This window comes from Oncorhynchus clarkii, unplaced genomic scaffold (genome assembly GCF_045791955.1).
Source record: "Oncorhynchus clarkii lewisi isolate Uvic-CL-2024 unplaced genomic scaffold, UVic_Ocla_1.0 unplaced_contig_8963_pilon_pilon, whole genome shotgun sequence".
Taxonomy (NCBI): Eukaryota; Metazoa; Chordata; class Actinopteri; order Salmoniformes; family Salmonidae; genus Oncorhynchus; species Oncorhynchus clarkii.
In genome coordinates this window covers 29561-41227 of record NW_027259093.1, presented here as the reverse complement: position 1 = coordinate 41227, position 11667 = coordinate 29561, and the positions used below count along the sequence as shown (strand labels likewise).

The 11667-nt window shown below is 43.5% G+C and overlaps 1 pseudogene; it reads right to left on the bottom strand.

Moving 5' to 3' along the window:
* Window positions 1-773: 773 nt before the first annotated feature.
* Window positions 774-2034, bottom strand: LOC139399511 (B-cell linker protein-like; annotated as a pseudogene).
* Window positions 2035-11667: the final 9633 nt, after the last annotated feature.

The window sequence follows — 11667 nt, the reverse complement described above, 5'->3', positions numbered from 1 at the left end:
TTGTAGCTTTACCCCCCCGCCTCCCGAGGTAGCACTGTGCAATTGGGAGAATCTTGTGTCCTGTTGACCAATCGAATTGTATTGGTCACATACACAAGGTTAGCACATGTTAATGTGAGTGTAGCGAAATGTGTGTGCTTCTAGTTCCGACAGTGCAGTAATATCTAACAATAACTACTTAATAATAGTGGCATAGGCAAGATGCAATAGATGGTATAAAATTCAGTATATACATGAGATGAGTAATGTAAGATATGTAAACATTATTAAAGTGGCATTATTATTATTATTATTATTCATTTATTTCTTCAAAATATTTCAGTCTATATTCTTCTTATTATAATAAATAGAAACACACAGATGACCAACACTTCTACAGTATCCACAACACAGGTGTAGACCCAAAAGTCAATCCAACATCACTGAAACAAAACGGCATGAAATGGAGTCAGAGCAAGAATGAAGTATTGAATATTCATTTTCATAGTCTACTCACGATTCTATTCAGGTCATACAGGCATAATTACACATTTTAAAACACTCAAACATATACAGTACACAGATATACTGTAATACACTTCCAAACATTTTCATCACAAAACAAAAAGAGAGGGGTTGTGGGTGAGGAATATGACTATTGAAAGTAGTATTTCCAAGTTTAAAAAGTATTTAGTTATTAATGGTAGCATTTAATGTACTTTATGGACAGGCTGGTATAGATACATTTTGTGGGTTAAGGGTAGTGTAGTGGGTGAGACATTGTGTGGGGGGGTATGGGTAATGTAGTTTATGGACAAGCTGGGTGAGTGAGATATGTGGTGTGCTTGGCCTGACTCTTGCTATCGATCAGCAGCAGTTGGTTATTCTTGTGGTGAGAGATGATCTCCTGGAGACTACAGAAAAACTCCTCGTTCTTCTTGCCCGCCTTTCCGAGGGCGTAGCCGCGCGTCTCCTCCAGAAAGCAGATGGGGATGTTATAGACCTTCTGTCTATATAGGACAGACAGTGTGTAGGGCTGACGGGCGTTCTGGGCTGAACTGTGACGTATCAGGAATGCCCCGTCCTTGTTGATCTGCAGTAAGAAGTCCTCGGCAGTCTTTCTATTGCAGTTTCCAGCGAACCACTCTTTCTCCTGCATGGTGGTCTTCATACCAGGGGGAGAAACTGCTGCAGTAGAGTGTATAACAGGAGGGGGAGGAGGGATTGGTTTGGGTTCCTTTAGTGATGCAGGGAGGGGGGATTTGATGCCCAGGGTGGGTGGGGCCAGTTTGCCAGGGAACATGGAGCGCCTGATATCAGGGGAGGAGCTGTCTTTGCCTCATTGACCAATAGAGAACTAGACTTGGCTCTGGGCACTGGAGGTTTTATGGGCATGGGGGGCTGCTGTCTTGGGTGGGAGGGGCATCCTCATGGGCCCACGAGGAACAGGGGGGCAAGCCGCTGTGGCTCTAGATACAGGTCATCACTGTCTACCTGGATCCTAATGAAGGACAGGAAGACATCTGTAGCACGCACTCCAGCAGGTGTATCTCTCTGGTCACTCCCAAAACCAGTTCTTCCTTTGGCCGCCTCTCCTTCCAGTTCTCTGCTGCCAATGACTTCCTCTGAAGGTGGTGGGGGAGAGGCAAACTTCTTAGGAAGGAGAAGCCAGGGAAGAAGTCTATTCCTATCTACCTCAGGCGGTTTCTTGGTGTTGGGGTCAATGTAGAACTCCTCAGGGTGAGGCTGCTGTTTCAATGCTTTGCCCATGTGCGCCATCTTGGCTGACCTTGGTGGTGCAGCTGCCTGTCTTTTGGGGAGAACAGGATTGGACCGCTCTGACGTCCTCTCCAAATAGACATTCTCCTCCACATGTCTGGAAGGAACCTTCATCGCGGGTCTCTCACAGGGGGGCGCCTCATATGTGTCCCCATCCTCTTCATCAAACTCATCTTCTGGCCACCCACCATACCCCGCATTGTTCTCTAGCCCTTTGGGTGGCGTTGGAGGCCCACTGTGTAGGTTCCTTAATTTTCCAAAGAAACTCATTGTCATGATTCAGGTGTCTCTCTCTTCTCAAATCATGAGGAAATTAATTTGTTGCTGGCCTCACATGCAAATAGGCTATAGAGAAAGACAAAGTGGCATTATTTAAAGTGACTAGTGATCAATTTATTAAAGTGGCCAATGGTTAGAGTCTGTATGTTGACAGCAGCCTCTCCGTGTTAGGGGTGGCTCTTTAACAGTCTGATGGCCTTGAGATAGAAGGTGTTTTTCAGTCTCTCAGTCCCAGCTTTGATGCACCTGTATTGACCTCGCCTTCTGGATGATAGCGGGGTGAACAGGCAGTCGCTTGGGTGGTTGTTGTCCTTGATGATATTTTTGATCTTCCTGTGACATCTGGTGCTGTAGGTGTCCTGGAGGGCAGGTAGTTTGCCCCCGGAGATGCGTTATGCATACCGCACCACCCTCTGGAGATCTTTGCGGTTGTGGGCGGTGCAGTTGCCGTACCAGGCGGTGATACGGTCCGACAGGATTCTCTCAATTGTAAAAGTTTGTGGGTTTTAGGTGACAAGCCACATTTCTTCAGCCTCCTGAGGTTGAAAAGGCACTGTTGCGCATTCTTCACTACACTGTCTATATGGGTGGACCGTTTCAGTTTGTCCGTGATGTGTACGCTGAGGAACTTAACTTTCGATGTGGATAGGGGGTGCTCCCTCTGCTGTTTCCTGAAGTCCACGATCATCTCCTTTGTTTTGTTGATGTTGAGTGAGAGGTTGTTTTCTTGACACCAGACTCCGAGGGCTCTTACCTCCTCCCTGTACGCTGTCTCATCGTTGTTGGTAATCAGGCCTACTACTGTTGTCTCGTCTGCAAACTTGATGATTGAGTTAGAGGCATGCTTGGCCACGCAGTCATGGGTGAACAGGGAGTACAAGAGGGGGCTGAGCACGCATCCTTGTGGGGTCCCAGTGTTGAGGATCAGCGAAGTGGAGATGTTGTTTCCTACCTTCACCACCTGGGGGCAGCCCGTCAGGAAGTCCAGGATCCAATTGCACAGGGCGGCTTGAGACCCAGGGCCTCAAGCTTAATGATGAGCTTGGAGGGTACTATGGCGTTGAATGCTGAGCTGTAGTCAATGAACAGCATTCTTACATAGGTATTCCTCTTGTCCAGATGGGATAGGGCAGTGTTCTGTGTGATGGTGATTGCATTGTCTGTGGACCTGTTGGGGCGGTATGCAAACTGAAGAGGGTTTAGGGTGGCAGGTAAGGTGGAGGTGATATGATCCTTGACTAGTCTCTCAAAGCACTTCATGACGACAGAAGTGAGTGCTACGGGCGATAGTCATTTAGTTCAGTTATCTTTGCCGCCTTGGGTACAGGAACAATGGAGGCCATCTTGTAGCATGTGGAGACAGCAGTCTGGGATAGGGAGCGCTGGTCTGTGCATGCTCTGAGGACCCAGCTAGGGATGCCGTCTGGGCCAGAAGCCTTGCGAGGGTTAACACGTTTAAATGTCTCACTCACGTTGGCCACACAGAAGGAGGGGGTGGGGGCACAGTCCTTGGTAGCGGGCTGCGTTGGTGGCACTGTATTCACCTCAATGCAGGCAAAGAAGTTGTTTAGTTTGTCTGGAAGCAAGATGTCGGTGTCCGTGACGTGGCTTGTTTTCTTTTTGTAGTCCGTGATTGCCTGTAGACCCTGCCATATACGTCTCGTGTCTGAGCTGTTGAATTGCGACTCCACTTCAAATCAAATCAAATCAAATCAAATTTTATTTGTCACATACACATGGTTAGCAGATGTTAATGCGAGTTAACGTTGCGTTATGGTAATGAGCTTGAGTCTGTATTCACAATCCCGGATCCGGGATGGGGAGATTAATGCGAGTGTAGCGAAATGCTTCATCCCTATACCGACATTTCGCTTGTTTGATTGCCTTGTGGAGGGAATAACTACACTGTTTATATTTAGCCATATTCCCGAAAATATTTCCATGGTTAAATGTGGCCATCTATCCACGGTTTCTGGTTAGGGTAGGTTATAATAGTCACAGTGGGTACAACATGTCCAATGCACTTCCTTATAAACTCACTCAGCGAATCAGTGTATGAATCGATATTATTCTCTGAGGAAGCCCGGAACATTTCCCAGTCCACGTGATCAAAACAATCTTGAAGTGTGGGTTCTGATTGGTCAGACCAGCGTTGAATGGTTCTTGTCACGGGTACATCCTGTTTGAGTTTCTGCAGGAGTAAAATTAAGTTGTAGTCGGATTTGCAGAAGGGAGAGCGGGGGAGGGCCTTGCATGCATAGCGGAAGTTAGAGTAGCGGTGATCCAGTATATTGCCCGTGCGAGTGCGGGCAATATACTAGTTCTCAAATTTGCTTTGTTAAAATCCCCAGCTACAATAAATGCAGCCTCAGGATATATGGTTTCCAGTTTACATAGAGTCCATTGAAGTTCCTTGAGGGCCGCCGTGGTATCTGCTTGAGGGGGGATATTCTAGGTCAGGTGAACAAAAGGGCTTGAGTTCCTGTATGTTGTTATGATTACACCATGAGTCATTAATCATGAAGCATACATCCCCGCCCTTCTTCTTCCCAGAGAGATGTGTATTTCTTTCGGCTCAACTAATGAAGAAACCCGGTGGCTGTTCCGACTCCGACAACATATCCCGAGAGAGCCATGTTTCCGTGAAACAGAGAATGTTACAATCTCTCACGTCTCTCTGGAAGGCAACCCTTGCCCTAATTTCGTCTACCTTGTTGTCTAACGACTGGACATTAGTGGGTAATATACTCGGAAGCGGTGGGTGGTGTGCACGCCTTCGAAGTCTGACCAGGAGTCCGCTCCGCCTACCTCTTCTGCGGCGACATTGTTTTTGGGTTGACCTCTGGGCCCTCCAATGTCCTAGGCGGTGGTGCGAACAAAGGATCCGCTTCGGGAAAGTCTTACTCCTGGTCGTAATGTTGGTAAGTTGACGTTGCCTTTATATCCAGTAGTTCTAATAAGGCTTGAGATTTTCTGAGCTAATTATATAATAAAAAAATACTCATTAGTTTCCTAAGGATTCGAAGCGACCATTGCTGTTGGTGCCATCTTGCCATTCTCTGCCTGTTCCCACCGCCCCTCACCCTTGTGTGGTCTCTAGGCTGTTGGATGTGTGAGCGCTGAGGAGGGTTCTTATATCTCTGTGCCGTGTGGGGGATCTTATATGTCTCTCTACATTGTGGAGAATTCCCTAATTAGAGATGTAGTGGGTTGAATGTGAGCCCCGTGATCCAACTCTCGGGCCCCTCAAACTCTCCAGGCTTGTCACCTCACAGACCGCCAGCTCCGTTCTCAGGTCAGGGTCCCGCTTGGAGACACAGTGATCTCTCCAGTCCACACACCAACTCATAGAAGTACAGAGTTTGACATGGAGAGAGAAAGAAAGATGATAGACGACAATAAAGGGATAGGGGATAAAGGGATAGGATAAATAAAGGGAAAGGTGAGAGGGATTCTGTGTGTGTGTGCTTGTGATTGTATATACTGTATGTGTGTGTCCTTATGTGTTTAAACTATATAGTGAGTATATGAATCTGTTATGGAGCCTGAATAGTTCACTCAAGAAAAACATTGGCTTCATCTAGCTTGATCCCTGCCTTAAACTGCTTTCAGCCCCCCCACACACGCACAAATCCTCCCCCCTATTCCCTATCTTCCTCAGCACCATACCAAAGAACACAGGGCCATTAAAGGACTCAAACCATCGTAAATCACCAGATAACGAGTGTACATTACTCACCATTCATCTCATGCCACGTGTGTGTACAAACTCAAGTGTACGCTTAATGCTGAATTAGCCGAACAGCATGTTTCGTTTGGATGTAATATCTATCGTTGTAAGTATGGGGTGTAAATGTAATCTTCCCTTTGGGGAAATGGTGAAACAGATTTTATGTGATTTTTATTGGGCCATGGTTTTAATTGGTGTGAAACACTAGCTTGGCTTCAAATGGCACCCTATTCACTATTTAGTGTTTTACTTTACTCTGGTCAGAAGTAGGGCACTATATAGGAAATAGGGTGCCGTTTGGGATGCAAGACACTGTTGTATAATATATTCCCCGTGCTGATTGTGGGATGCAGATGGCTTGGTTTGCCCTGAAACACGGGCTACTCAATAGGGATTGTTTTCTGGGTGAAATAAGTGGTATGTGTCAGAGAATTCCTGGAAATGACAATTGTGCAATGATTCCTTTTGGAAGAAAACAACAGGGAGTGAATTCAAAGGAGTGTCATATCTTGTTTTGCAGCCGGTCTCTCTTGCCTGGAGGAGGCTAGCTCCAGTGTGGGAGAAAGAGAGTGGACTAGTGTGTGTATGGGTGGGCTGATTAGGTTCCCAACCCCTTGCCTATTACCAATAACTGAGATGTACGGTTGTTCAATCTGTCACATCAAATCCGTACCCATATAGATATCTCAGTCCATTTTAGGGGGCTGCTTGTCCTTATTAGTGCTTATGTGTGCACGTCTGTGTCCCTGTCTCTGTGTCCCCCTCTCTCTCTGTGAGGATTTGCTCCAGGACGTCGCTCAGAAGTTGGTAGCCTCTTTAGGTAATGAGGGGTATATCTCCTTCCTCCTCCCCTGTGTAAATGTTACTCTACCTTTGCTTCAGTGCACCCACCGTGCAAGTTAGAGCGCTGCGCTGCGTGGCGTTGCGTAACTGTCCGCTGGGATGACAATGGAAGGGGTCAGCAGGGGGATCCTGGCCACACAATGGGCCTTCTGTGTGAGACGATTACCGTCCCCATAATGGAGACACTGCACTCAATAGAAAAAGGGTTCCAGAAGTGATCTTCAGCTGACCCCATATGATAACTCTTTTTGGTTCCAGGTGTTACGTTCTAAATAAACAGAGTAAAACACTTAGTAAAGCTCAAACCGAGTTTATTCCCCCAAAGGGTCAGACAGCTGCACAGACAAGGACATGGTTCCACCAGTGGGAGTATATATACCCCAATTTGGGTGGAGTATCCTCCTTCTCTCTAAACATTACATCTTTATTGCTAGGCAAGAAGTTAAGTGATGCGGACAATAAACTCTTCCTTCTCCCTTAATGTGACCTGAACTGACATCGGCCCCCATTCCTCACTAAACCACATCTCTCCACCCTTATCAGTGCCGGCAACCATGCGATTGCCTTTCCGTTACTAAGTACATTCCAAGCTTAATTGCCTGTACCGTATACATTCCTCCTACAGATAACCATTAACTTCCGGTTTAGAAACCAGACTATGGCACTCAATATTTTTTATTTCAACTTTATTTAACCAGGTAGGCTAGTTGAGAACAAGTTCTCATTTACAACTGCGACCTGGCCAAGCAAAGCAGTTCGACACAAACAACAACACAGAGTTACACATGGAATAAACAAGCATACAGTCAATAACACAATAGAAATAAAATAACGTCTATATACAGTGTGTGCAAATGGCGTGAGGAGGCAATCAACAGGCCATAGTAGCAAAGTAATTACAATTTAGCAAATTAACACTGGAGTGATAGATGTGCAGATGATGATGCCAAGTAGAAATACTGGTGTGCAAAAGAGCAGAAAAGTAAATCAAAACAATATGGGGATGAGGTAGGTAGATTGGATGGGCTATTTACAGATGGGCTATGTAAAGCTGCAGCGATCGGTTAGCTGCTCAGATAGCTAATGTTTAACCTCTCTGATCTCCCCATCCCGGATCCGGGATTGTGAATACAGACTCAAGCTCATTACCATAACGCAACGTTAACTATTCATGAAAATCGCAAATGAAATGAAATTAATCTATTTTCTCTCAAGCTTAGCCTTTTGTTAACAACACTGTCATCTCAGATTTTCAAAATATGCTTCTCAACCATTGCAAAACAAGCATTTGTGTAACAGTATTGATGGCCAACGTAGCAATTAGCGTAGCATTTAGCGTTAGCATTCAGCAGGTAACATTTACACAAAAAACAGAAAAGCATTCAAATAAAATAATTTACCTTTGAAGAACTTCAGATGTTTTCAATTAGGAGACTCTCAGATAGCAAATGTTCAGTTTTTCCTGAAAGATTATTTGTTTAGGAAAATCGCTCCGTTTTCTGCGTCACGTTTAGCTACGAAAAAACCCCTGTATCCAGGATTGTGTAAATCTATCAGCAAGCTCATTAGCATAACACAACATTAACTATTCATGAAAATGGCAAATGAAATGAAATGAATCTATTTGCTCTCAAGCTTAGCCTTTTGTTAACAACACTGTCATCTCAGATTTTCAAAATATGCTTCTCAACCATTGCAAAACAAGCATTTGTGTAACAGTATTGATGGCTAACGTAGCATTTAGCGTAGCATTTAGCATTAGCATTCAGCAGGTAACATTTACACAAAAAAACAGAAAAGCATTCAAATAAAATAATTTACCTTTGAAGAACTTCAGATGTTTTCAATGAGGAGACTCTCAGATAGCAAATGTTCAGTTTTTCCTGAAAGATTATTTGTTTAGGACAAATCGCTCCGTTTTCTGCGTCACGTTTAGCTACGAAAAAACCCCTGTATCCAGGATTGTGTAAATCTATCAGCAAGCTCATTAGCATAACACAACGTTAACTATTCATGAAAATGGCAAATGAAATGAAATGAATCTATTTGCTCTCAAGCTTAGCCTTTTGTTAACAACACTGTCATCTCAGATTTTCAAAATATGCTTTTGAACCATAGCTAAACAAGCATTTGTGTAAGAGTATTGATAGCCTAGCATTGCATTAAGCCTAGCATTTAGCATGCAACATTTTCCACAAAAACCATAAAAGCATTCAAATAAAATCATTTACCTTTGAAGAACTTCAGATGTTTTCAATGAGGAGACTCTGTTAGATAGCAAATGTTCCGTTTTTACAAAAAATATTATTTGTGTAGGAGAAACCGCTCCGTTTTGTTCATCACGTTTGGGTAAAAAAAAAAAAAAAAAAAAAAAAAAAAAGTAATTAAAACTTTTTTCCAAATTAACTCCATAATATCGACAGAAACATGGCAAACGATGTTTAGAATCAATCCTCAAGGTGTTTTTCACATATCTATCGACGATAAAATCCATCGTGGCAGTTTACTTTCAATTCTGAAGAAATGGAACGCGCATGGACCTACAGATTACGCACACAGGACAACGGGCGGGACACCGGGTAAATGTAGTCTCTTATGGTCAATCTTCCAATGATATGCCTACAAACACGTCACAATGCTGCAGACACCTCGGGAAATAGACAGAAAGCGCAGGCTCATTCCTGGCGCATTCACAGCCATATAAGGAGACATTGGAACACAGCACCTTCAGAATCCGGGGCATTTCCTGTATGAAACTTCATCTTGGTTTTGCCTGTTGCATTAGTTCTGGGGCACACACAGATAATATCTTTGCAGTTTTGGAGACGTCGGAGTTGTGTCTTTCCAAGGCTGTCCATGCAATTCCATGCATAGTCGAGCATCTTTTCGTGACAAAATATTGCGCTTAAAACGGGCACGTCTTTTTATCCAATAATGACACAGCGCCCCTATAGGTTCAACAGGTTAAAGTTAGTGAGGGAAATAAATCTCCAGCTTCAGCGATTTTTGCAATTAATTCCAGTCATTGGCAGCAGAGAACTGGAAGGAAAGGCGGCCAAAGGAGGTGTTGGCTTTGGAGATGACCAGTGCAATATACCTGCTGGAGCGCGTGCTACGGGTGGGTGTTATCGTGACCAGTGAGCTGAGATAAGGTGGAGCTTTACCTAGCAGAGACTTATAGATGACCTGGAGCCGGTGGGTCTGGTGACGAATATGTAGCGAGGACCAGCCAACGAGCGCATACAGGTCGCAGTGGTGGGTAGTATATGGGGCTTTGGTGGCAAAACGGATGGCACTGTGATAGACTACATCCAGTTTGCCGAGTAGAGTGTTGGAGGCTATTTTGTTAAAGACATCGCTGAAGTCGAGGGTATGTAATAATACGTAATATGTAATAGTACGAGGGTATGTAATATTTCAATAGGAGATCTGATAATGAACAACATTTCAAGTTTAGGAGTCAGAACCCATCACAGGTAAAACACTTTTTGTTCCAGGGTTTGATGTAAAAAGGATTCCCTAGGGCAGTGGCTCAGATAAATAGAAAAGAAAAACATATTTATATATTTTTACATTAACCTAATAAAAACTGTTCTGTAGGAATGAGGTTTGGGCAGTAGCCCTAATACATTATCACAGCGTATTGGCTATATGCCGCCTAACAATATTGTTCTTCTGAGACCATATTATATTTTAAAACTCAAGTTTTGATAATAAAATAGATTGATGGTACCTGCATCTATCTGATGGTCATGGTGATTTCAATATAACTGGGAACTCTGGAAAAACTCTGGAAAAACAAGGTCAAATTATGACCTCCCTGAACTTCGAGATGGAACATCCGAGCTCTACACTCTTAGAAAAAAGGCTTCTTCAGCTGTCCCCATAGGAGAACCCTTTTGGTTCCAGGTAGAACACTCTGTTGAATGGGTTCTACATGGAACTGAAAAGGGTTCTACCTGGAACCACAAAGGGTTATTCAAATGGTTCTCCTATGCGGACAGCCGTAGAACCCTTTAAGGTTCTACGTAGCACCTAAGAGTGTAGAAACATGCCTAAGTTTCTGAGTTTGATGACCGCACTGAAGTCAGAAGTTGGAGACTTCCCGATTTCCCAGTTGTTTTGGCATTAGTCTCAGCGGCGGCAGGAAGAGAGCCGCAGATGGAAAGATTCCTAGATTTCAATGATCACAAACAATTTAAGTATTGCTCCACGGTTAACGGTGTTTCTTTAAATGTCGAGCTGACGATGGTCCCTGTATTTATAAAAATCCTGGAAGACCCCTTGTAGCTTTACCCCCCCGCCTCCCGAGGTAGCACTGTGCAATTGGGAGAATCTTGTGTCCTGTTGACCAATCGAATTGTATTGGTCACATACACAAGGTTAGCACATGTTAATGTGAGTGTAGCGAAATGTGTGTGCTTCTAGTTCCGACAGTGCAGTAATATCTAACAATAACTACTTAATAATAGTGGCATAGGCAAGATGCAATAGATGGTATAAAATTCAGTATATACATGAGATGAGTAATGTAAGATATGTAAACATTATTAAAGTGGCATTATTATTATTATTATTATTCATTTATTTCTTCAAAATATTTCAGTCTATATTCTTCTTATTATAATAAATAGAAACACACAGATGACCAACACTTCTACAGTATCCACAACACAGGTGTAGACCCAAAAGTCAATCCAACATCACTGAAACAAAACGGCATGAAATGGAGTCAGAGCAAGAATGAAGTATTGAATATTCATTTTCATAGTCTACTCACGATTCTATTCAGGTCATACAGGCATAATTACACATTTTAAAACACTCAAACATATACAGTACACAGATATACTGTAATACACTTCCAAACATTTTCATCACAAAACAAAAAGAGAGGGGTTGTGGGTGAGGAATATGACTATTGAAAGTAGTATTTCCAAGTTTAAAAAGTATTTAGTTATTAATGGTAGCATTTAATGTACTTTATGGACAGGCTGGTATAGATACATTTTGTGGGTTAAGGGTAGTGTAGTGGGTGAGACATTGTGTGGGGGGGT